The sequence below is a fragment of the Sapajus apella genome, unplaced genomic scaffold (assembly GCF_009761245.1).
Source record: "Sapajus apella isolate SASKATOON/1434 unplaced genomic scaffold, GSC_monkey_1.0 scaffold24, whole genome shotgun sequence".
Classification (NCBI taxonomy): Eukaryota; Metazoa; Chordata; class Mammalia; order Primates; family Cebidae; genus Sapajus; species Sapajus apella.
In genome coordinates, this window is record NW_022436964.1 from 25,789,503 (window position 1) to 25,817,486 (window position 27,984).

Below are 27,984 nucleotides of genomic sequence, written 5' to 3' on the forward strand. Positions count from 1 at the left end.
TATCTGCTTAAAATTTCCAGATGTAAGAAAAAGATCAGAAAAACATCTATTTGTCTTGTGATCTCTACCACTATTTTGGAGTACAAATTTTACCATGAATGAAAAATAACACCCATAAAGTGGAAGTATAAGCAATTTTCTTCCATATTTAATCTTCTCAAACTCAAAGAATTTCAGTTCTAGAAGAAACCTGAGTGGATAACCAAGTAAACTGGATTCAAACTTACGATTTAAGGGGTTGTTATTATATGGAGATGCCTATGGAGCCACTGGGTGATGGAAGGAAATCAGGTTACTATGTTCTAGATGTTCCCTATGCTATTGTCAAAACAGAGCAAAGTACATGTGCAGCCATACATACACTGTCACTTATATAATATTTAGCAACAGGATGTTATTGCTTAAAATATGTACATTATATATATATATATATAAAGCCACCTAGGCCAACTTCTTTCTTTTATAGCCAAAACTAGCCTATTTCACCCTCCTAGATTTAATTTGAATCTTGGTTTCCTGTATAACTAGTTGGCCCAGATTGCAGACAATTTACATACCCTCTCTGAGATTTTCATTGTACAATAAAGTGATTGTAAAGATTAGATAAGTAGTTACAAATAAATTGCTGAGAGCAGTTTGTGGGACACAGAAGGTGGTTAATGGATGTTAGCTATTAAAACTATAAACATTTGAAATGTAAAAATCATTCTAAAATATTAAATAATTTTGATATTTTAAATACACTTACATCTTATTCATAACTGATATTTCTACCACCAATCAGTGTAAAAACCTTAGCTTGTGTTTGATTTTTTATTATGTCCAAAATAATTGAGAAACACAAGTATGGATGATAGCCTTCATTCAGGAATTTTACATCAGAGAGGTCAAAGTAGAAATGGTGGTATTTTTTTTGGCAGGGATGAAATGAGGCATTTTGAGTTCTTCTAACAGCTATAATTCCATGTTCTATGCTTACTTGTAGTCTGGCATGACTGGAGGAACAGATAATCTCCTTAAACGACAAGGAAACAGTTTTCCATAGGTCAGATAAGAACCCAATTGCCTAATAGCCATGAAAATAAAAGTATAGGGTAAAGGGATTGTATAACCTCTGAATAGTCAGCACTACTACCAGGATATGATGAATTTATCACAGAGAAACATGGTACCAACATAAGCGGGGTTGAGCTTAAAGAGTAAGCAAACTTCAGTTTTTAAGGTGCACAGCCCCCTAGCCATTAGGAATAGCATGGATGTTATAATCGGATTATGGTTGCTTGTTCTGATTTTTCCGATGGGCACATACACCCAGGATGGGAATAAGTCACAGAAAGAAGGAAAGGTGGAGACATATTTACTATTTAAGATTGGTTTCACTAAACTTTAACATAGGCTAATATTAGGAGGAAATAAGACTTGAGAAGATGAAAAGAAAATGAACAAAATAACAACAAAGAAAAGAAAAAAAGTAAAAGAATAAAACTATAGGCTTAATAAGAAAAGTTCTAAAAGTCAAACTTACAGGGGGGACAATTTATTTTGTAAACTATGATAACCAGAAGCTCTTTTATACACTGGTGGTGGTGGCAGTTGTGGTCACGGGGAGGGGCAGCAATTTGGCCACATCATTTCATTCTTTTAATTCAGTGATTCTCTACCAGGAGTGATTTCCTCCCCCACCCACCCACTCCTATACACAGCTACCAATTTCTGAAAAGACTTCTGTTTGTCACAACTGGAGGTACGGCATCTATTGAGTCAATGTGAAGGATGCCACTAAACATACTACCTTGCACAGGGCAGGCTCCCTCAAGATAGAATTATTTAGGCTGAGACATCGATTGTGTGTTGAGGTTGACAAACCCTGACTGACTCAGTGGGAGACGCAGGGGCCTCTTTCTTCCTCAGCTCTTCACAACTCCCTTACCCCCAAATTATGAGATACATCATTTTCATAAAGTGAATATTCCAGAAAAAAAGGGACCAGCCTTGGTAAAGGATCCTGACAAAGGATATTCTATTTGCTAGTATTCTACTTAAACATTACCATCTAGTACTTAATGTAGCTAAGGATTAAACATAGCTTATTTAGACAGGTACCAGTCACCAAGATTTTTACATGACTCCAATCGAGATCCTATAGATAATTGTATTCATGCTCCTTTTTAAAAAATGTTTTACAACGTAAGAATATATTTTGGTGGGGTACATAATCTTACTTTATTTTTAAAAAATCAAGTTGAAAGCCAGACACTTCTATTTGACATCAAGACAGATTATTTGCTTTATTATTTTTTATTAAATAGTTTTTAAGTTCTGGGACACATGTGCAGAACGTGCAGGTTACATAGGTACACATGTGCCATGGACCCATAAACCTGTCATCTACATTAGGTATTTCCCCTAATGCTATACCTCCCCTTGCCCCTGGACCTTGATAAGGCCCCACTGTGTGATGTTCCCCTCCCTATGCCCATATGTTCTCATTTTTCAACTCCCACTTATGAGTCAGAACGTGCGGTGTTTTTCTGCTCCTGTGTTAGTTTGCTGAGAATGATGGTTTCCAGCTTCATCCACGTCCCTGAAATGCACATGAAATCATCCTTTTTATGGCTGTGTAGTATTCCATGGTGTATATGTGCCACATTTCCTTTATCTAGTCTAACATTGATGGGCATTTGGGATGGTTCCAAGTCTATACTATTGTGAATAGTGCTGCAATAAACATATGGGTGCATGTGTGATATGTATGTGTCTTTATAGTAGAATGATTTATAATTCTTTGGGTATATGCCCAGTAATGGCATTGCTGGGTCAAACGGCATTTCTAGTTCTAGATCCTTGAGGAATTGCCACACTGTCTTCCACAATGGTTGAACTAATTTACACTCCCACCAACAGTGTAAAAATGTTCCTATTTCTGCATATCTTCCCCAGTAACTGTTGTTTCCTGGCATTTTAATGATTGCCATTCTAACTAGTGTAAGAGAAATTTTATATTACATCATAACTCAACAAGCAATAACCACAATCATTTTTTTTTTAAATTGTGGTGGTTTAATCTTACTTTTTAAAAAAATTTACACCAAAATAACAACTGATCTACCACAAGCACAACTAAGATCTATTTGTATTGGTATTATTCATATAGAGATGCAATATGTACAGTGACTTGAACTAAAACTAATCCTTCAACACAGTATTATTGTCACCATTTGATGTAATCTAAAGTGAAATTTTCCACTATTCTCATTATTCTTGTTTGAAAATGTCTCATTACTATCATAATGCTCAGGGTACTTAACCTGTAAAATACCAATGTTTTCTTAATTTTGATTTAGTGGGGTTGACAACACAAAAAACACGCCATGTTTGTTTGTTGATCGCTTCTAAGTATATTCTCTGCAAGGCTGAAAATCTGGAGAAACAATTAATTCCACAAAACAGTTCATTAATTACAGATGGATTTCTAGAGCTAAAGCAGTATATTGATGAGATGAGATGAGATGAGATGAGAAGGGCAAGGGCAGGAGGTGAGGGGATTTTTGTTTTTGTTGTTGTTATTATAGTTATTCTGCTTTAAAAGGAAGGTCCTTATTTAGAGCCTACTTGGAAATGGCCAAATATGCATAAAAATGCAGTATCATTAGACCTACAAATCCTTCCTATGTTTTCACTACAATAAAAGATATTCTCACAAAAGCAGATGGAAGCCAACAATTATTACTTTACCACAGCAGAATCACTATTTTACTCCAAAACAAATTAAATGATCATCACAATGATTCGTGCATCTTATGCCCAATCTGAATGTTGTTAAGTTGCTCAAGAGTATGTTCTTTCTCCCAGCTTCACCATTAGTGCCTAATAAATTTGACTACCTAATATATTTATATGATTTCCTGAGATACACATAAAAAGTTAATGTTTTTATATCATTTCTTAACACTGTCTGTTTCTTTAAAGGTACCTGATAGTTAACACATGCATACATAAGTGTATGTATATATAAGCTGCATTTTAAAAACGTATTTCCAAACCTAATTCATATTGTGAATTATATAATTATTTTATGTCATTGGCGGTCAAAATTCAGTGTATCCCTCTTGTTACCATAATGGAACTAACCATGTGACACATGACACGTTTATAAGCGTAAGAAGTTAAGCTTATTGTGGTAGCCTTCTCTGAGTTGTATCATTTTATTTCCCTGTCAAAGCTGACAGAACATCCTAAGGATAGGCAGCAGAGTTACTCCACATCACCTTATTTAAGTCTTTAAAATGACTTACTTTTTCAACCTATCTTGAAGAAACTTTTGACTTCATTTTAATTTCCCTGCTGACGTACGACCCAATTTCAAGAGGATACATCCATACTGATATATGATGTTTCAATAGATATTTTGTTTTCCAGTCAAAGATGCTCTATACAGTAGGTAAACTGAATTTAAGAGATCAAATAAAATTATTATTAAATCTAATGTCTTTGTATCTGCTTATTGAAAAATCAGATGTGTTGTAAACAGAGTAACTTCAAAACAAATTCAGAATAATAGTGTGCAACATATTTTACTCTCATAAAAGACAGTAAGGATGCTATAATAATTAATGAATAAATAGGTAGGCTTCATTGTTTATTTGCATTACATTTTAAGAAGAAACTAGAAAGTTCAACATATTGGTGTTATGAGCTGAACTGTGTCCCTTAAAATTCATATGTTGAAGGCCTAACCCCCAGTACCTCAGAATGTCAGTTTATTTAGAGATAGGGTATTCTAAAAGCTTAGTAAGTTAAAATAATGCCATAGTTTGAGCCCTAATCTGCTGTGACTAGTGTCCTTAAAGAAGGTTAGAACACTGAGACACACAGAAGACAGACCACGTGAAGCCACAAAGAGAAGATGGCCATCTACAAGACAAGGGGGCTCTCGGAAGAAATTAACCTTGCTGACAGCTTCATCTTAAACTTTTAGCCTCCAAAATCATAAAAGACATACATTTCTATTGTTTAAGCTACCCAGCATGTGGTACTTTTCTATGGCAGTTCTAGCAAACTAATAAAGCTGATAATTTCCAGTTGGAGCGTAGCTTTACACAAAAATGCGACAGAGGTAAATTTTACCCTCAGTGTTGTTACATTTTACATTTAACATTTATGGGTCGATATAACCAAAGCTCTCTTGATATTCCTAAGTTTCAAAGGGTTGTCCATCAGTGGACACAAGCTTCCCTTTCCTACTCTGTAAACACCTTCTAAAGCAATCTACTGTCCTAAAGAGAGTCTATCACAAAGACTTTAGCTACTGAGAATAGCTTAGTATATATCTGTCTCTGAGGATATCTGTCTATATAAAGTAAGTATATTCTTTTTATATGTAGCAAGTCTTTTGTGCTGTTTTGATAGTAATGAACAGGTGTGATGAAACCGCCATCTTCACTCACTGCTGGTGGCACTATAAATTGAAAAGCAATTTACAAACACGTATCAAACTCTTAAAAAATATTTGCTTCCTTTTATCCAGTTATTACACTTCTAGGAATCTCTCAAAAGGACATATTCACAGATACTGACAAACATTTCTGTATTCTGATTATCCATTTCAGTACTATTTATGCTAGTTCCCTTCTTTCAAAAAAATAAACTAAATGTCTTATCATAGAATAAACAAACTGTAGTGCTCCCATAGCTCATAGGAAATATTGTGCTTTTATTTGTAAACCACGTTTTTAAAGATAACTTAATGGCATATGAATATTAAGTGAATTTTTCCGTTTTAGATGAAAAACGATTACATTGTGTTACACTATATTAACACAAAGAAATCAGACCCTTTACTGTCAGCCTCCTTTATCTCCTCATTCCTCCAAATGAATAGGCTTTTTTTTTTTTTTTCATAAATCGGAGTAAAACACTCAGATTAAAGAAGGATATATGCCTCACAGGGGTGTTTTGGCAGAGTTCTCCAACCTCTTAGGAAGCCCAGGTAGAAGCATTTTTTCCCCCACAGTTGTAATATCTGAATACAATGTGGTAACTGCTTCCACTCTTGAAGTCTCCTACTTTTCTCTAGTATATTCACGATGATTGACAGTGATAACATCCAATTAAAACTTTTCCTTTCTTATTTGGAGGATCAAAAGGTAATCTTCCTGAATTCCCTAAGAGTGGTATTACAGAATATCTCATGACATAAGACATAAAGAATAAAGAGCATTCCATCCTCTGCTCCACTCCATTGTTAGAAGGTATATACATCGTTATATTAGAATAAAACAGTGTAAGCCTTATTGTATCGTGATCTCCAAGTGAGAGTTTAGGAAGTTCATATTTTTACAAATAAAAAAAAGATTGTAAAGGGCACCTGGTCATGAATGCATATTTATGCTGCTGAAGCAAGACTGACACGAGGCTTCCTGGAATATTCCAACATCCAATTCTTTTCATAAACTGTCAACAGACAGGTGCAAGGCCCTTTTCTTATAGTCTACACATAGAAATCTAGGGGAAAAAAGGATAACCACTGTTCTTGGTGGTTATGTCTCAGTGGTGATTTTCTTTATTCTGTATCTTTAAATTTCTTTTTCCACCATAAGATTGTATTGTCTATACAGGTAATGTCAATGTTTTATTCCAGAGGAATGAAGTGCTAATCTCTTATTCTACAAACATGAAAAACAGGCTGGACTCACTCAGGTAAGTGGACATCTACTCTGCCTTTGCACTAAGGAGGTCTGCCTTGTTCAAGTCATAGTGCTCAAAATGAGTTATACTGACAACACTAAAGGATATCAGGAGCCAGAGTTCCAGATCACAGTGCGCCCCATAGTGAGAAATGTTGAATCATCATATGCTCTTTGGCTCTTCAAGAACATTTAAACACTTGGAGTTTGGCTTCCATTTTTACCTTCTTTGAGGACTGCTTATCAAAAATTCAAATTTCCTAAATTTAGAATTTTGAGGGCTGGGGAGAATATTGATACATATTTACATGTATTCATATTTTAAGATTTATTTTACTATCTCAACAACAGTGCACTGGTGAAAGTGCAAATTCCCTTTATCACAGTGGACAGGGTGATGATCTGGGCTCAGTGTCCTAGGGTTCAAGCACCAGGTTCCATCATTTATTAACCCATGTTCTTTAGGAAATTACTTATCCTCACTGGGAATTGCTGTTGTCTGATTAACCTCATAGTAAATACCATCAAGTTCAACAGCCAGCAAAGGCCACCAGCCTGAATAAATATATGTACCTGTAAAACATTTTTTCTATGTATGAGCTACTAGTTCCGTTTACCAGGCACTGAGCTCTTTAGTTTGAAGGATCCATTATACTTTTAAATGTGATGTAGGCATTCATATAGAAGCCTTGAGGGAGTGTTTTTTTTGTTTTTTGTTTTTAAAAAGATTCTAAGTAACTGCCAAGCATTACAGTGTGTCATACCCTTAACATATTTCTTTTGTCTCAGCTTTGTTAACATATTGTTAGACCTGGCAGTCTCCAGAAGGGTTAATCGTTACATTCTCTTGCTGTTTTATTCATGATAGTATCTCATAAAAGCCTGATCTTCAAAACAATCATAAGCTACAGCAACAGAAAACAAAATAATGGAATTAATGTGGAGCAATGGCAGCATCTACAATATGCTGGGTTTGTACGTCATTATAAAAATGTAGCATTAGCACCTGAAAAGGAGGCAAGATGAAAGAAGTAAGTCCTTCATTATTTCTAAGAGCTAAACTTGAGCACCAGTTTGGAGAGTCGAATGTTCCATTATCATCAGTCAGTAACAGGCATTTATGTATCTGTCACCCCACAAGTTCATCAACTAATTACATTAATAATCGAATCCCATTTTCCTTTGTCTTTTTAATTTTAACCACAGAGAATTTTATCCATGAAGGTCACTTGCTTTATTGTACCTCTCACACAGACCGTATAACCATTAATACTTGAGTTAAAATATTTCTCTGAAGATGAAGGGCTGGTTCCTTGTGATTTTAATCTGTGGGTTTTGACAAGGAGGAGATCAGGGTCCTAAATTCTGGTTTTCTCAGAAATTCTCCAGATTTGGGCTAGTTATTTAACCTGTTTGACCTCATTTCCTTCATCATAGAATAAAATAATTAGAATTACAATAAAATTCTGTTCTATATTTCTAGGATTTTACACCTAAACTTTCTTTCGGAGAGAAGAGTGGTAGACAGAAGATTCATGCAGCATTCAGAGGCTAGAATTTATAAATGAACTTCCCACCTTCAATTTTACCTTCATCCAATCTCCCTTTTATTCCATTATATTATAGGGAGATTACTAAAAAGCAAATTCTTTTTATGTAACCCCCAATAAAGTTCTTAAAGACATTCTCATCATCGGGGTTAACTTAAGTACTTTCTGGTAAGGGATTTCATAAAGTGAGTAGCTCCTGCCTTGCTCAGCAGTCTTATCTCCCCACATTTAGCCATATCCCCATTCTACTGGAGGAAAATGAAACCACTTGCTGTGTAGTGAATGTGTATGTTGTCTTTCATTTTTGAATGTTTAGCTTCTATTCCTCATTCCCCGAATACCCTTTCCTTGTTTCTCCTCCTAAAATCCTACGTAGGCTAAGTCCTTCAGTACTCAGTTTTTACCACACCCCTTTCCACCTTCATCCTCATCTTAGTTATATGCTCCCAATTCCTTTCATACCTCTTGAACTCGAGTGTCATAACCCTTTCCTAAAGTTGTTTCTTTACTGGTCTATCTCTTCCATTACATATGTGAGCTTCCAGCCGTAAGAAACTTTGTTTCTGATTTTTCTCATCTAGCATCTCACATAAGCCCTGGCACACAAGGGACACTCACAAAACATCTGTTGAATGGATGCATGAAAAACATAAACAATATGATTCATAGAGTAATTTATGACTTGTTGCTCTTTTTGTATGTGCTGAATCCCAAATATGGTCTACTCCCTTCTAGCTAAGAACAGAAAAAGGAACGTGCTAGTTTAACAACGTAATCAGCCATAACACATTAAAATGAAGATGGTGACTTTTGCTAAACTTTTCCTTTTCTTTAAAATTACTTTTTTTTTCAAAATCCTAAATTGAAAACAAAAGGAAGATCAATATATTCTCATAAAGCACCATTTATATTCTCTTTCGAACAACTGCTTACTTCCACATCATAGCACACCAGACAGTAAAGTCAATTTGTTAACTAGATAATAGCCAGCTAATTTTACTCTCCCATTTTCCAGTCAGTACATACCTTCTCCTATCCTCTGGGTTGAAAGGCATAAATCTGGGGGATCAATTTGCTAGTCATTCACTAAAAATACCTTTAAATTGAGCTTCCATGTGAGGACACGCTAGGTACCATTGAAGAGTTGTTTTATAGACACATAGCTTGCCATGTACAACTTTACATTTTGAAACAGATGTGCTAGCTGTCATGGCTAATATGTATCATAAAAAGAACCCTGGAAAGTAAAAATTATAAACATTCCTACCTTTGGTCCACAGATCTTTCTCAACAAAATGAAGTGATCAAAATACATTTTTAAAAACTTCATAAGTCCAGGATACTTATTTTAGAGGAGAAAAATCTCTCATAAATATCTGGTACCAATTTCCTCTAAAGCATCCCCAACACAAATGAAAATATGCACATATATATGTATACATACACACACCCACACACATACATATGCCTCTAAATGTTTAGCTGTCAAAGAACAAATTCAACTATTCAAAATAAATATATAACTCTAGCTGGGTGTAGTGGCTAATGCTTGTAATCCCAGCAATTTGAGAGGCTAAGGTGGGTGGATCACATGAGCCTAGGAGTTTGAGACCAGCCTGGGCAACATGAAAAATCCCTGTTTTAACAGAAGAAAACACAAAATTTAGCCAAATATGGTGGCACATGCCTGTAGTCCCAGTTACTCAGGAGGCTGACGTGGGAGAATTGCTTGAGCCAGGAGGTCAAGGCTGCAGTGAGCTATGATCATACCACTGCACTGTAGCGTGGGCAACAGAATGAGACTCTTTCTCAACAACAAAAAATATTAAAATATAATAAAAAGCTCTACAAACATGTTGATATTCTCTACCGATAATAAAAAAGGTTTTAATTTTTTTGTAAAATATTAAAATAAAAAGCTCTGGAAACATGCTGATATTCTCTACTGATAATAAAAAAGGTTTTAATTTTTTTTGTAAAATGCATTATAATCTGTAAAATGCAAAATTTGTAAATTTATGTAATGAGAATTAGAGTGTCATCAAGTGAAAACATCATACTCATAATTTCCCCAGAAGGGTTTATACATGACACATTGTCCATAATGCCATCTGAATAACAGAAAGAAAATGCTAGAAAAGCTTGGACCAAGAGAATATTCCAAGAATAGGACTAGCACTAGCTGTGATTCCTCAAGAAGGGCAATGGTAGAGAAGGGAGACAAGTTTGGCTGAAGAGATGCAGCCAGGAAGTGACACTCCCACTGAGAGAGATCCAGTTATGGACTAAACCACCATAATATGGGCAGATCTTTGGAAATTAAAAGCTGAGGTGGATGGGGAGGCAACATTAAAGGCAAGGCTGAAAAGGAAGGAAGTTGAGAATCCTGCACAGCATACAGAAATGCTAGGGCTAGTTCCCATCCCTGAATGGCTCCTGAGAAAGGGGTGAGTGAGGGAACTAAGGGATGGCTCACTCTCTCTGTGGACCCCTGAGATCCTAGCTACAGGATAAGCTGTGTCCTCCATGGATATGTGAGCTGGCAGGGGATCTACCTGGGGAATAGGCAGAGACAGGCCTTCAGATGGTGTGTAACACAGAAATGTTTGTGTGCTCCAGCAAAGAGTAGCCATAGATGCCCATCCCCTACAACTCCCCCGACAACTCCCTTTTTTGTAGGCATTGTTCCCAGCTGAGCTTTAAGTCAGGAGAGAACAGGGTTGGCTTCCCCATGGGACTAGGGTATGTCTGTTTTTTAAACCCTGCTGTCTGTCTGTCCCTCCCATGCTGCGTGTCTGCCCCTCCTAGGGCCTATGCATAGCCACTCTGCAGGAGTGTGTACACAGTGTAGCCATTGCAGCCCAGCCTGAGTGCTCTACGTTCATACATTCCCAGTGATCCAGAATCACATCAGATCCCCAAACACAGCTGGAACCTGTCCAAGGCCATGGGATGCTCTGGTGCCTCCAGGCTATGGCACAAAGCACGGGAGTACAGAGTTATTCCTACCAAACTACCAAGGTCATTCTTCACAAAAAAATCTAAAATGTATATGGAACCAAGAAGAGTTGCAATAGTCAAAGCAATCCTAAGCAAAAAGAGCAAAGCCTAAGGGATCACACGACCCAACTTCAAACTGTAAGACTACAGAAAACAAAACAGCATGACACTGGTACAAAAACAGAGACACACACTAGTGAGACAGAACAGAAAACTTAAATAAAGCTTCACACCTACAACCATGTGATCTTTGATAAGACTGAAAAAAACAAGCAATGGGGAAAGGATTCCCTATTTCATAGATGATGTTGCTAGCCATATGCAGAAGAATGAAATGAGGGCCATACCTTTCACCATATACAAAAATTTACCCAAGATGTATTCACAATTTAAATATAAGACCTCAAATTATAAAAATTCTAGAAGAAAACCTAGGAAATACCCTTCCAAACTTTGGCCTTGACAAAGAAATGTTGGCTAAGTTCTGAAAGCAATTACAACAAAAACAAAAAGAGATAAGTGGGACCTAATACACTAAACAGCTTCCGTACAACAAAAGAAACTATCAATAGAATAAACAGACAACATACAGAGTGGGAGGAAATAGTCACAACCTATGCATCCACCAAAAGACTAATATCCACAGAATGTATACGAAACTTAAACAAATTCAACAAGCAAAAACCAAAAAAACTTTATTTAAAATACATGAACAGACACTTCTCAAAAAACATACGGGCAGCCAAGAAACACATTTTAAAAATGTTCAACATCAATAATCATCCGAGAAATACAAATCAAACCACAGTGAGAGACCATCTTTCACTAGTCAGAATGGCTATTATTAAAAAGTCAATAAACAACACAGCTGGTAAGATTGTGGAGAAAAAGGAACCCTAATTTACATTCCCACCAACAAGATGTAAGTGTTCCCTTTTCTCCACAATCTTACAAGCTGTGTAAATTAGTATGTAAAATAGTTCAACCACTTGGGGAAAGCAGTTTGGAAGTTTCTCAAAAAAACTTAAAACAGAGTTACCATTCAACCCAGCAATCCCATATTGGTATGTACCCAAAGGAAAATAGGTCACTATGCCAAAAAGTCACATACAATCATATGTTCATCATTGTGGCATTCATCATAGCAAAGACATGGAATGAACCTAGGTGTCCATCATCAGTGGATTGGATTAAAAAAAAAAAAAAGAGGTTCATATACATCACAGAAAAATATGCAGCCATGAAAAAGAAGGAAATCATGTTCTTTGCAGCAATATGGATGGAGCAGGAGGCCATAATCCTAAGTGAGTTAACAAAGGATCAGAAAACCAAATCAGAAAACTTCTCACTTTTAAGTGGGAGCTAAATATTAAGCACACATCAACATAAACATGGGAACAACAGACACTGCAGACTCTAAGCTGGCTAGTGAGGGAGGAGAACATGGTTTGAAAAACTACCTATTGGGTACTATGCTTACTACCTGAGGGCAATATATCCATTTAACAAACCTGTGTATTTCCCCCCATAGCTAAAAGTTAAAAATTTAAAAATAAAAAATAAAGACTTTAAAAAAAAATACCTAATTTTAAAATGGGAAAGCATCTGAATAGACATCTCACCAAAGAAGATAAACAGATGACAAATATGCATATGAAAAGACACTGATCGTATATAATTGGTAACAAAGAGTTACCACCAAATGTTAGCAAGCACAGAATAACAAGGAGTCTTATTAACTGCTGATATAATGATGCACAAATGGCACAGCCACTTTGGAAGAGAGTTTGACAGTTTCTTACAAAGCTAAATGATATGATTTAACCATCACACATGTAGGTATTTACCAAAATGATTCAAAAATATAAGTCCTGACAAGAACCTGTACTTTAATATTTAGAGCAGCTTTATTCATAATTCTCACAAACTGGAAGCAACCAAAATATCCATGAAATGAGAAGTTTATGAACAAACTCTAATACATCCATGTAATTGAATAGTATTCACTAAAAAAACGATATGAACTATCAAGCCAAGAAAAAGCATGGAGGTACCAGAATAACAAATGACTGAGTCAAAGAGGCCAGTCTAGAAAGTTTGTACTCTCTATATTCCACATGTATGACTTCTTGTAATAAGCAAATCTATGTAACGAAATGATCAGTGATGGCCAGGAGTTGGCCAGGAGGGTAGGGAGGGAGGAACAAACAGGAAGAGCACAGAGGATTTTAAAGGCAGTGACACCCTTTTGTGTGATGCTTTCATGGTGGATATTAGGTATTAGGCAAAACCCAAAGAATGTACAAGACCAAGAATTAGCCCAAATGCAAGGGATGGACTTCAGTTAATAATAATGCATCAACAGTGGTTCATCAGGTGTAATAAATATATCAAACTAAAGATGTTAATAATGGGTTTGACAGTGGGAAGAGGGAACTCCTTGCTATAAACTCCATGTTTTGTATACCTAACACTGTTCTAAAAATAAACTTCAGTAATTTAAAATAAGAGTTTATATGGTTTTATAAACATTCTATTAAAAAATACCAAAACGCTCAAGTTAAATGCTATTAATGGGAAAAAGGAAAGGCAGTGATGCTACTGGAAGAAGAAAATCTAGCCAAATTTAATCAAATCAGTAAGATCTAATTGATCAAATCAGTAAAACCAATAATTATTGATCTAACTGATCAATAATTGACTAATTGAAGCGTTAGATGTGGCTATTGGAGACCTGTGAAGGAATGCAACATAACAAGTCTGAAGCACCAAGCACACTGAAACACAGTAGGTGCTCACCTGGTGCTTGTTTCCTTTCCCTGAATTATGCTGAAACTTTTGGAGTTCAGCCTTAATGAACATCAAGAATAGTCTTTCTCAAAAAGACTATTCTCTCTCTATCCAGTAGGTTTTTACGCAATCCCTTTTGGTAAGACCCATCTTCCCCTATCATCTTTTGGCCAACATTTGCTGTCCAGACTCAATTTTGATAGTTTTCTACAGAAGTATTTCTCGACTCTCGGAAGTTGCTTGGTTTCTTTTTCCAGGAATTGTCGTTATATCCTACGGTCATCGCAACACAGTGTGTATGTGTATGCATTAACATGGTAAGTATATCAGTAAGCACTCCCTGGATGTCATAAGACAGACTGTCTTACATGTATCTTTAAGTCCTAACTAAAATTATAATTTAAAATGCTAATTAGATTAAGATTTCCTAAGAATTCCTAACCCCTAAAAGTTACTAATCACAATTTTCACTGCTACGATGGTTCACTGATTGGCAGTCAATTGACTGGAGGAATATATTTGCATCTTTAAGTGATTGTTGAGAATCATTGAGGTATGTTACCGATTTATTAGCTGAGGAAAGTGGAAAGAATATTTTCTAAATATTTAACAGATGAGGAAACCCTAGGTTGTGATAATTTAAGGAATATAAAACTGGACTCCCTTATCTTTGAACTCCCTGCCCAATAATCTTTCCACTTAACCATGGTGTACTTGGGGAAAAATTACTGCAATGAGTATAGATAGTTCTGAGTTATTTATGTGGAAAATAAAAGAATGAAACAAAAGGTTGATGTGGGACCTCCTTAGTTATAACATTCTATCAAGTCCTCAGAGTTATTATAATAAAACTCGAGTGTATAACAAGTTATCAAAATTTGAAATGAGCATGGTATTTTCAATACGCAGGAAACCCATGAAATAAAAGGTCATCTTACCGTTTAGTGATTAGATATATCTGCTTCCTTGGAATTTGTCTACTTTACTTCTATTCTTCCAGTATTCTATAAATATATGTTGACTGGCTTATTTTGTATTTGCTTTAAGATATCTGGATAGATAAGTCCAAATTATAAAGTGACATAAATTCATGAAAGTATATAACCAAATCATCATGAAATTTATTATTATACCTTTATATTTATGTTTAATTATTTTGTTTAAATTCTTCCAAGATTATCAGTGATGATTTTCATTCTTTTAAAATAAAAAAGACTAATATTTAAGAATTTCTCCCATGCAACAGTAATTCTTAAAGATTATTTAGAAAAGTAAAGCTGTTTGTTTTGGATTCTGTGCATATTTTGTATCCTCAAATGATTTTCCCCATTATAGAAGATGTGCATTTGTGTATTTCTTTTTTACCCAGGTTTTAAAGTGAATTACACAGTACAGTGAGAAAAATTTCCAATTTCTCTCTTGCATGAAATATCTGAGCTAATAATTGGACTAGGAGAAGTAGAATCTTTATTTTCATTAGACCTCTCTTTTCAACAAAAGCTTTGTTAGCCTACTGAGTCATGACAAGTAATCCTTTATATGCTAGGGTATGCTGTTCTTCCTGATGAACTTACAAATTAAAATGTAATGTGAAATGATGGCACTGGGAATATTGAGGAAGAGCCACTGATATGGGAAGGGATCTATAATTAAACCAAGATGTACATTTTAATTATAATTTTATCAAACTGATAATACAGAATAAAATACAGTTGGAGAACTACAAAGAAGTCATAATAAAGAGCCCAAGAAAGCTACCTTGTAACCCTTGTTGTCTCCTCTACCTTCTGTTGCCAGGCTCTCCCCTCCCAAGCCTTATTTTAATGTATCTTGCCAAGGATTAGAAAGTAATCAACTGATTTTTCACCACCTTTATCCCAGGCTAAAGTAATTATTCATCTGTTTTTCTCTCCTGCTTCCTTTTTTATTTTCTTAAATTTGGTTTGCTCAAGAGTAAAATGAACCACAGTGCTTATCAGCTCAATGCATACACAAGCGATACTGAAGGCAACTGCCAGAGACTAAAGCCATAGGTTAGCTGCAAATCCATTAGTGATTTTAAATAGCGGAGGAAATTCTTGGCGAGTCGTGATATAGCTGAACAATAACTGCAGAAGTCACAAAATAAGACAATGTAATTTGCATTAATATGTCATGAGATAGATTTACAGAAAGCTAACACAAGTACAAAAGATTTTCTGTAAGATAATCAAAGCCATATTTGCTATACAAAGAAGATTCTTTGTACAGCTAAGAAATGTAAGATATGTAAAAGATTCTTCTCAACTCCAAAGCAATCATAAATCAGAGAAAAACTTGGAATTTACAGAATATACTATGGGAACTTTTTAAGTGTATATTTGGGAAAAAAAATCTACTGACATAATTTTAATTTAACCTCATAAGCTTTTTATGGTTTATTTAGCATAAATAAACTTTGAACCATAGCATCCATAATTATACTGAAGGAGAAATATTATTTAAAATAATTCTAATCTCACATTCTAGAACTACAATTTATTTTGCTACTTTCTTTTTCCTGTTTTATAAATTTTCTTCCAAAGCCATGGTAAACTTCCCTAAGGGAGCTCTGGAGTCAAATTCATTAAGCCATCATGGCACATCTTATTTGAAAAATTTTTTAATTAGCAGATCAATAACCTAATAGACCATACTGACTCATTCAAAGCAATTACAAAGTATTGGTTCATTAATGGAGCTGTGCTAGCTTAAAATCTGAAGTGAAGTTCAATGTCAAAATATATTGTTCATTTATTACTAGCATTTAAAACTGTATATATGTTTATATCTATAACATAAAATGTATAATAGACACATGTATAATATCTAATAGATTACATATACATATACATACACATATAATCTCTCCTATATTTTATCAATAAATCATATATGGTTTGAACAGGGTTTGCTATGTATAGGGTTTGGATGAATATAACTGTTTTCATCAACACAGTTTAGCTAAAAACATATTTTGGAGAAAAAACTCTAGTCCAACCTAGCTCAAGTCTTTATAAAAAATGAAAGAAAACTTCTATATAATAAGTAGGAACAAAAATATGAAATAGTATATTTTTGTTGTTTCTGCTTAATATTGATAGCAAATAATATTTCAAGTAACAAAAGCTTATTATATAATAATAAATACAGAAAGAATAAGAAAAATACAAAATTGCCATTCAGGAAACACCATAGTAGTAATTACTACAGGCAAGATTCAGCAAGGGACACTAAAATTACTGGGTGAAGCAGGATATTTGCATAATCCCACAGTATCTCCTCCAGTATATTTATTAGTTAAGAAGGGAAAAATACTAAATTTATGGCGGAAAGACCTAGTACATGCTACTTTCCCACAGACAAAATGTGTATCATCATTATGTATCTGATAGGATGTACTGATAACAACACAACATAACTTTGTAGGCTTTATGCCCAAAATTCAGAACCTTAGTCTAATCCTGCATAAATATTACATAGCCCAAAGTGAGAGAGAGTCCACAGAACAAATAAATGTTACTCGTAAAAGGTTTCAAGATAATGAAAGGCAAAGAGATTTAGCAATGGTCACAGATTAGCAGAAACTAAGGAAACTGAGCATTTAAATGCAGCTTGATATACTAGCTTGAGTCCTGAAGCAGAAGGATATCTGTGAAAAATCTAGCAAAATTCCAGTAATATCTCATATTACTTATTGTACCAGCATTAATTACAAAATTATACAAATAAATTTTACTATGGCCATGTCAGTTGTTAATATTGAGAAGCTGGATGAGGGGTACATAAAAATGTACCATTTTTGCACCTTTTCTGCTAGTCAATAATAATTCAAAGAACTTTTTAAAGCCAAAGCTTCAACTAGGTCATGATGTAAATGAAGGCAACGTGCTCCAAAACTTTCTTTGTAACTGCTAAATTATTTATCACCCTTTGCTAATTTTATATTTATTTGCTATCCTATTTTTTCTCCAAATACAATGAGAATAAATTACTTCTCCATATTTCATTATCAATAGAAACCAATAACTTAAGCCTGTTTTCTATTATCATTTTACTTACCTAACCTAAAAACTTTTTTTGTCTATTATAGTATTTCATCAAACTCAAGACAAGCATTTATTGATTGCCATTATTTGCCACGCACTGAAGAAGCTATAAGATGATTACATTTGTCTGCATAAACCAATGAAAACTAGGAAAAAGTTTATGTAATTTACATCTTCTATGCCTACTCTAACCCAATATATACTAAAACTGTTTTGAGACTTATTGCTACATTTGAATGCATTTCACGATTACATTCATAGTGGAAAACTTTGTTAGCATCGAGAGACTCAAAAACCTCAAGAATTTTACTGTAATTAGATTTGTATATAACGGTAAAAGGTCATATAAGCATAAGAGTAAAATAAATTATCATATAATCGGCATTTTGTACCATGACCATCAATACCAGCAAACAGCACTTGAGAAGCACAATAGAATGATGTAGGCACAGAAGTAAAGCACAGTGGACATTCCCTGGCTAGTAGAAGAGAAGTACTTTAAAATCACTTACAGGGTAGTAGCACCCTAGAGATTCCTATCTTAATACCAATTTTATTAACTTCACGTTTTTACTTATAAAATTGGCTGTCCACGGTGACTGTGTAATCTCAGCATTTTGGAAGGCTGAGGCAGGTGGACCACCTGAGATCAGGAGTGCAAGACCAGCCTGTCCAACATAAGGAAACCCTAACTCTACTAAAAATACAAAAAAATTAGTCGGACATGGCAGCGCGCACCTGTAGTTCCGGCTACTCGGAAGGCTGAAGCACAATAATTGCTTGAACCCAGTGGCGGAGCTTGCAGTAAGCAGAGAGAGCGCGACTGCACTCCAGCCTAGGTGACAGGGTGAGAGTCCATCTCAATAAAAAGTAAACCAAAAAAAATTTTTAATTAAAAATTAAAAAATCATTTTCTATTCTCATTTAACTAGATTTTATAACATATTTCATTTTAAGAAACAAACAGTACTGTGCAACAGTAAAATAGATGGGCGATAGTGCTGCCTCACCAAGCTCAAAATGCTTGTCAGCTTCATATATATGACTCAGGAATTATTTATGTCAACTGTGTAAAAAAGGCCAAATCCTTTACAGTCCAAAATTTAATTAATTGATATTAATTACTTTTTTCTGTCAATTTTCATTTGTCACTTTTTAACCAATATACTCTCCTAAATACATCACTTCATAAAGCAAACAAAGGGCTAAATTAGATTTCAGAAAACAAAAAAGAAGATTTAGGAATGGTGACAAAACATACCGGGTAAAAGGAATTTGGGACACCCAATACCCAGTAAGGTGGATAAAGGAATAGAAGATAAAACAAGGCTATTAAAAAAGATCAGAGACCTGGGAAAGTTTAAAGATCCAAAAGAAATGAAACAAGGTAGAAAATTTTGAATCTGAACAATGTATCACTTTTTTTTTTTTTTTTTTTTTTTGAGACAGCATCTTGTTCTGCCACACAGGCTGGAGTGCAATGGCATGATCTCAGCTCACTATAAACTCCACCTCTGGGTTCAACCAATTCTCTGCCTCAGCTTCCCAGGTAGCTGGGACTACAGGTGCCCACCACCACAACTGGCTAATTTTTTTTTATTATTAGTAGAGATGGGGTTTTGCCATGTTGACCAGGCTGGTCTCAAACTCCTGGCCTCAGATGATCTACGCCCTTGACCTAAAGTGCTGGGATTACAGGCGTGAGCTATTGTGCTCAGCCTGTATACCACTTTTACAATCAGCAGACACCTAGGAAATACATATAAATCATGAAGTTACAATTTTTCTAAAAATGTTTCATTTTATTCATAAGTAGGAACAAAAATATAAAATAGTATATTTTTGGTTTTTGTTGTTGTTGTTCAGAGGAATAGTACCTAGCCGTATTTTCTGCAACAAAAGGATGTCATAAAAAAAAAAAAAGGTATACAAATAGCTAAGGGGTAGTAATGAATTTTATTTAAATCTCATAGATACAATATATATTAATCTGATGAAACAACAAAAAAAGTTTAGTTAAAAAGGGAGAAGGGAAAAGAAAAGCCCAAAAGCCACCAGGTGAGCTCCAGGTGCGTGATATTTTAGGCAACCTGATAAACCAATCTGGCCATATTTTAAAGAATCACTATTTTTTTCTGCCTGAGGTTGACATGCAATGATCAGTTAAGTGTTTTAACAACTATGTAACTCTTCTTTCATATTCTTCCTCTGGAGTCAAAATTAGACCTAAACTGGAAACAAGAACGCTCTGCTTTAGTGATGGCTTTACTCAAACGTTTCCAGTGCCTAACACTTTCAGAAATTGATTCAAATTCCGTCATTATGTTTATTTCTATATTCCATCACCTAGATCTGTACTTGACATATTATACATGTTTAAATATTTTCCAGGTGGCTACATGGACATCTGGATGGACCTTGTAATGTTTTTGCCTTTCCATACATAGTACTTAATATAGTCTACTTTGAGTTGATATTTATATTTGTATGAGTATATGTATCTTTCTAAAAAGGAATTACATGTTAAAACATTTCAGCAACCAGGGCTCTATCTTTGGTGGAGAAAGCACTAATATAAATGCAAGGTAAGCATCATAAAGCAGAATGACTCAGCCTGCAGGCAAGTTCCTGTAGCATATGAGCTTTTCAGTGCACATCTATTCAAGCATGGGGCGTGCACTGGTTGTCACACAAGAAGTTCATAGAATATAAATAAACCCAAACAGTAAATTACTTGCTCCAAAATATTTTATTCTGCACTATTTTTTCCCTGTTCACAGGCCAAGACACTCTGCTGAGGGGGAAATAATCAACATCTTACCTAGGTGATTAAAACCTTTTAATTCAAGTCAGAATTTATCATGACAAGTAGAAATCAAACTTAAGGTAAAATATTCTAGCTACTGAAATCTCTCTTATACTATAAATTCCCCGGATGTGCTTCAATTATATCCAGGTCATCAAAAACAGAGGTTAAGCACTTGAGTGAATATTTTCTATATCTCTGTGAGACAACTAAAAGAACACATGTAACTTCTTAACTCCATGGGATCAAAGATGGTCTCAGCAGGCCAGAACTTCTTTCTGATCTGGTCCCAATTTCCTCTAATTTTAATGCAGGGTTGGTGGTATCTGGCTGGGAATCTAGATCGTACTATTCATTAGCTCTCTGTCCTCAGACTTAATGTACCCAAGTCTCAAATTGCATAGCCATAAAAACTGAATGTTTTGTTTTCTCAACATACTGTCTTTGACATTGGACAATTTTTCCTAAATGAGAAAAGAAAATACAGCAAAAAATTCTGTAAGATATATATCCTCCTCATCATCTAATGTGTTTCCCACCCCTGAAAGCCGCCTTCCCCAGGAGCTCTGAGGATGACACCTGCCCACTGTTGCAGCAGTTGATTTGCTTCCCTGCTTATTGTTTCCTTTTCTCTATGCAATCTTAAAACCTAACTAAGGCTTTGCTGCCCACTGCAGGTGGAGAGAAGAATAAATCGATTCCCTTTTGCCTGAATTCAGTGGCTTTATCTCAAGCGTTTTGTTAGTTATTCTGCTACTAATTAAAGAACGTCATTTACAGATATTTTCATCCTATGAATCCAATACTAGTTTAATAGATATGAATAAGTTTTGAGCAACTATTAAATCCATAACTAAGAAAAATAACAAGGACTTAAACAATGTACATTAATAATTACGTTTGCTTGAAATTATGACTATAGACATTCATGCAAATGTTTAGCTGTCAAATTCAGTTCTTATATTTTCAGCTATTTTCATGTTAAAATTATTTAATCAATTTCTTCAAAACTGGTACTGTGTTTCAGTAGTTGCCTAGAATGGGACCAAGTATTACAATAGGCAATAAATATATTTTGAATAAACAAATAAAGGGATCTACACTAATATATGAATATATGTAAAAACCCAAACTGGCCTTATAACAAGCATGGTAACTAGCTAAGTTTGAACAGGTCCTATGGTATTTTGGAAGACAGATGGTTTAGCAAATATCATAAATATATAAAATGACCAGAAAATGTAACAGTTGAATGCACTATTCATTTTAACAGTAATAGAATGTGTTGCAGCATTTTCCTTAAAATTTCTACTATATAAAATTTTGTTGCAGAATTTTTTTAGGAACTATAAAATTTTCTCCACTACCTTTTTGTTATGCTGCATATAGCCATAATTAAGGGTATTCTCAGCTGGTTTTAAGAGATTTCAGTTTTGTTATATCTTCAGTTAATTATGTTGGCTAAAATCAGATTATACCTTTAAAAATGAAAAAGGTATACTGATATTATTTGTTAACTGCACACATTTGTTCTTTAAGAAATTCATAAGATGAAAGAATCTTGCTTTTTTAAGCTGAAATAGACTTTCAAAGATGGTAAATGTAAGAAGTTTGTTTTGAACCTTTGCAATTATAACAACGACCTTTAATTCTTTCCTAATGGCCTAGATGGAATTAATTGGTTATTTCAATATCAGGACTCATCTTGCTTGGAATTTTAAAAGTGTCTCTTCTTTCTCATAATGGGTTCTATCAAGCTTTTTTAACATGTTCTGAAAGCACATTTTTAAGAGCCTTGGCCTTCTCTTTCTTCCTTTCATCTTTCTTCTACATTATTTGCAGTGAGGAAGAACCCATTTATGTTCCTTTGTAATTTTGTTTTGGTCAAGCTATCATTTAGATCTTACCAACAGTCTTTTCTTTTAATTATGTTTCCTATATTAAGAAATTATTTTGATTGGAAATGGTATACTATTTACAAAAATTGAGAAACCATTTTTTGCTTATGGGAAGTTATAAGCTATCCAATTTCTAAACAGCAGCCATGCTGCCATCTTCTGGTTATGTTGTAAGAATTTTCTTACACTTAAAAGCTTTATTTTAAAATTCACCTGGATGTGCTTTGAATTTTTTTTAATAACTAAATGAAGGACACATATTAGAATAATCAGAGTACTGAATCTAGAGTTAGGTTGGCCTGAAGTCCTATAGAAAATAAAAACTTTAGTGTTATATTTTTAAATATTATAATCGAATGGGACTCCAAAGATAAAAAAATTGTTTTATCCCATGATGAGTTACCTTGGAAGCCAGTGAGATTTTCTGACTCTTTTTTTTTTAAAATCATATTACTCTTTACTTCATTTTTTTCACAGCTTTTCAGTGTAGCAGCAAGATAACCACCATTCTCTCAATGAGTATGAAGCTTTTCCAAATCCACAATTCTTGTTAATATTAGTACTGTATGTTATTTAGTCCTGTTTCAACTGTTTCAGATGGCAATGAACCATTTGCCAATTTAACTGGTTTATTTTCATTTGAAAACTCTGCCAGTACCTATGGTGCAGGCCAAAGGCCCACAAAGGAAGTGTGGAAGAAAATGAGAGTTTCACATATCTTTAAAAGCATTTTCATTTTAAGTGATCATTAAGACTTATAGCACTCTTTTTTTGTATGTTAGTGTAACCTAATGATGTTCAATTTTTGTATGTGTGAAAATTCCCATTTACTCCATTGGCATTCTCATCCTAGTAACCCTGAGGAAAAAATAGAACAGTTTTATGAGATAAATTGATGTCTCACACTGAAAACTGATTTTAAAATGTAAGATATTACATACATTGCTTCAAATTCAAATGAGGAAGTACATTCAGTGGCTTCAAGCTCTGTGCTATTTTCAGATGACTATATGAGAGTATAAATCATAATAGCTCATTGAAAATCAGAATGCAAATGGCCCCAGTAAGTGTTTAGCAACAGAGGATTTTCTCAACTGTTTATTAAGAGCAATCCAAAATCTAAAGCAGCTGAGACAGGTGCTAATTTCATTCCTGTTATTACTAATTTGTGATGAAATTTAATGGTGTTTCCAAGTAGTTCTGAAGCATTTGTCATATAAACATGGTTTAAATTTAAGGGGCATTAAAATCGAGTTTTTAAGCTTAATAGACTTGGGCAAACAGGTATTTTGAATAATCAACACCTCTGAGAGCATATGCCAAATTTAAATGGCACAATTGGCCCATTAGTTGTGGGCACAGAAATGACCTTGTGACTTCTGGATACTTTGTGTGTGATATGGATTGTGCCATACCTAGATGGTTGATAACTATTTGTTTACTAAAATATAGAACCTGAAATGCCCATTATTACTTTGCCATGACAAAATCGCTTTTACTCTCCTATGTTCACAAAAATTATTGTTATCATAAGTTGACAGATGCCAGTTGAATGGAAATTTTATCATCCCATCGCTTTTCTATGAATAAAATGGATGTATCTATCTACAATATGTGCCATTTGATCCATTTATCTGAATTCCTTTGTTTAGTTTTCTTCAAATTACAAAGATAGAATCTTTTTTCATATCCACAAACAAAAGTAAAACTCTTACTGGTCAAACTCATGATCTTCTATTAGCAGCAGCAAAGCAGAACTAAATGTATTAAAATAGCCATACACATGAATATGTTATCAGTATAAGTAGACAAACAAATAAACAGAAATATATGAGGGTCAATATGTGTTTCCTAAATGTGTTTTATGCTGTTAAGAAAGATTATCTGACATTTACTTCTGTAATACACATCCTAAACCTGAATCAAGAGGGAGAAATGTTTTTATTCAGTATTTTCAAAAGTTTCAAATTCAGCTCCGAATATATAATCCTAGGAAAAATACTATGTAATGGTAAAGTATCTTATTTGTTCTTCTTTCTACCTAGTTTCTACTTGGTTTCTATTAGATTAAAACCCAAATTTCAGTTAACTTTAAGTAAATGGACAAAAAGTATAAAATAGGTAACAATATTAAGATTAAAACCTTCATCACTATAAAAGTTTTGAGGATAAAATGGGACTTTTAGTTGTATGGTATCGGAAATAGTTTATGAAATTCAACATACTATTTCCTAAAAAATAAGAGTATCAAAGAGCTAAAGAATAATCAAAAAGAGCAAGAAATAGTAAGACTTAATCTGATTCTACCAACATGTATTGATCTCTTGTCTTATGTGAGGCACTGGCTAGGCTAGGTTAAAAAATATGTGTTTGGCATATGTCCTGCTCTCAGGGCATTCAGAGCTCATCAAATGAGGTAGACAGGTAAACATGTATTAAAACATTGTGATGCGGCCGGGCACGGTGGCTCATGCCTGTGATCCCAGCACTTTCGGAGGCTGAGACAGGCAGATCACCTGCGGTTTGGAGTTTGAGACCAGCCTGTTCAACATAGAGAAACCCCATCTCTACCCAAAACACAAAATTAGCCAGGCATGGTGGTGTATGCCTGTAATCCCACCTACTTGGGAGGCTGAGACAGGATAATCATTTGAACCCGGGAGGTGGAGGTTGCAATGAGCCAACACCATGCCATTGCACTCCAACCTGGGCAACAAGAGCGAAACTCCATCTTAAATAATATGATTATGATGAATGTATATATATGGTATTCCAAAAAGTACAAACTGGGGACCAATTATTTATGCCCATGTTGACCATGGAAGGTGTCACCAAGAAATGACATAAGGACTGGGCCTTAAAGAATGCTTAGATTTTTGCAAGGCAAATCAGTGGGCATTTGAAGAAACACAAGTAACATAGTGAGAGGTATGGCGATTTAACAATTTATGTATTTGGGGCGCTGGTAGCAGAGGCAAAAGTGAGTGTACCAATGTGGTTAGAACAGAGAAGGAATGTGGAGATATGTAGAAGACAAAAATAGAGAGGTAAGTGAGGGATACTGAATGATAAGCTAATCAAACAAGGAGAATTTAGACTCTTTAAAGAGATGAGTCTTAATGATAATAATGAATAACATTTTTACATGTGAGATTCAATCTGATCTTCAAAAGAGCCCTGAAAAGTAAGAATTAATACATTCTCAGTTTTATGGATAATAAAACCAAGGTTTACAGAAGATAAATACTTTGTCTGGAATCAAACTTGTAGTAACTCAACCTGTGTATCTCTATAAAGTTCTTATCTCTTCTGCTAAACTGCCAACCTGACCAAAATGGTACTTCAAAAGATAACTTTACTGGCAGTGCTAAATTAGAATTGAAGGGAAGAGAAATTAAAAGGGGAAGATAATGGTTTAGAAGATGCTTCAATAATCTAAACCAGAAATATCACAGTTCTAAATGAGTGGGTGAGTGGAAAGGGCAGAGGCAGCAGCTTTACCTTAAAACCAAGAACCTTGAGCTTCAATGTCCTCACTGGTACAGCCACCACCAAGCCCCTGGGAGGAGCCCTAGCAAGGGCTGCGCATGATCTTTTATGTTTGTGAAATGTGAAAATACTTTAACTATGTAGAGTGAAGACTTCTGTCTCTTTCCACTTTGTCCACCAATCTGTCACACTTTTGATTCTGTCCTATGGTGTTGGAAAGGCCACATGTATTTGGAGATCTGGCTAGGGAAATATTTTGAGAATATATGTAGTTTAGAAATAGTGGGATATATTGAGTTTTAGAATAGTGGGGCTTAACTATCCCATTGCAGGAAAAGTTTTTAGGAATACTATCACCCATATGTTAACTCATCCAGCTTTGAAATACTGTTATAGGGCTAGAGATCCGATCACGATATTGAGGGTCACTGCCACCCAGCCAAGGGGGTATTTGGATAGTGGAAGTAAAAACAAGGTTTGAATTTTAAGAAACCAAAAACATGTCTGGGGAAAAATCTGGATCATCAAACAAATATATTATAAGCATAGTATTATGCTATTATCGATACTTAATCAAAAAGGGATGTCAAAAATGAATATACAAACTAGGTAATGAAGTATATACAATTATAAACATGTCATTAACCTTTTCGTTATTTTTGATGGAAATAACATAAAATAATTTGATTAGTATTTTTTTCTTTCTTTTTGTTTTTTGAGACCGCATCTTGCTTTGTCTCCAGGCCGAAGAGCTGCGGCGCGATCTTGGCTCACTGCCACCTCCGCCTCCCGGGATCAAGCAATTCTACTGTCTCATCCTACCGGGTAGCTGGAATTACAAGCATGCACCACCACACTCAGCTAATTTTTTAAAATTTTTTAGTAGAGATGGGGTTTCACCACGTTGACCAGGATAGTCTTTATCTCCTGACCTGGTGAGCCGCCCGCCTCAGCCTCCCAAAGTGCTGGGATTATAGGCATGAGCCACTGGGCCCGGCCTGTATTTCTTTGTTGCATGACATAAACCTCCAGCAGTACTTCAAATTGCAAGCACACCTGTGTATGAAGTTGCATGCTTTATGTTTCCCATTGTATCAGATTATGTCTTACCACATCTGACACATCTTCTTCTGACAATGTCTAGGAATTCCAAACTACACGGTAAGTAAAATTGCCACTGACATAGCAAAATGATCCAACCATACTAGAGAAAAAAAAAAAAGGTTTCTAGTATCTCTACAGAAACTATCACAGGATTGTTTTTATGTGAAGAAGCGATCAATGACTATGAGCCGCCCCCACAAGGAAAAGAAAGAAAACATATAGAATTATGCTAAGAAAAACATATTCTTCTAAATTTTAAGGTATTTTTCGGTTTTTTAAATATGCAATTTATTGTGATTTCTTTATACATTCTAATCAAATATTCACTTCTAAACAGATGCTGCATTTTTAAAGAGAATCCCCAAATTGTTACCAAGTTTTGTTTCCAAAACACAAACCCTTTCCTCAGTTAAAAGAAGAAGAAGAAGAAGAGGCTGGGATATCTGAGAAACATTTTAAAGATAAAATTGCTAATACTTTTTAATCCAGTGGCAGGGAGAGTAAGATAAAATTCCATGGTGCCTATCATGGACAGAGTACTGAAAAGGGTTCTAGGTTTGCATAGAAGACAGTTCAATTTTAGATATGTGATAT

General features: G+C 34.8%; 1 protein-coding gene across 43 annotated transcripts in view; it reads right to left on the minus strand.

The window, feature by feature from the left end:
* Positions 1 to 27,984, minus strand: part of PTPRD (protein tyrosine phosphatase receptor type D) — a 2,321,819-nt gene that overhangs the window by 1,432,359 nt on the left and 861,476 nt on the right. The window lies entirely within an intron of this gene.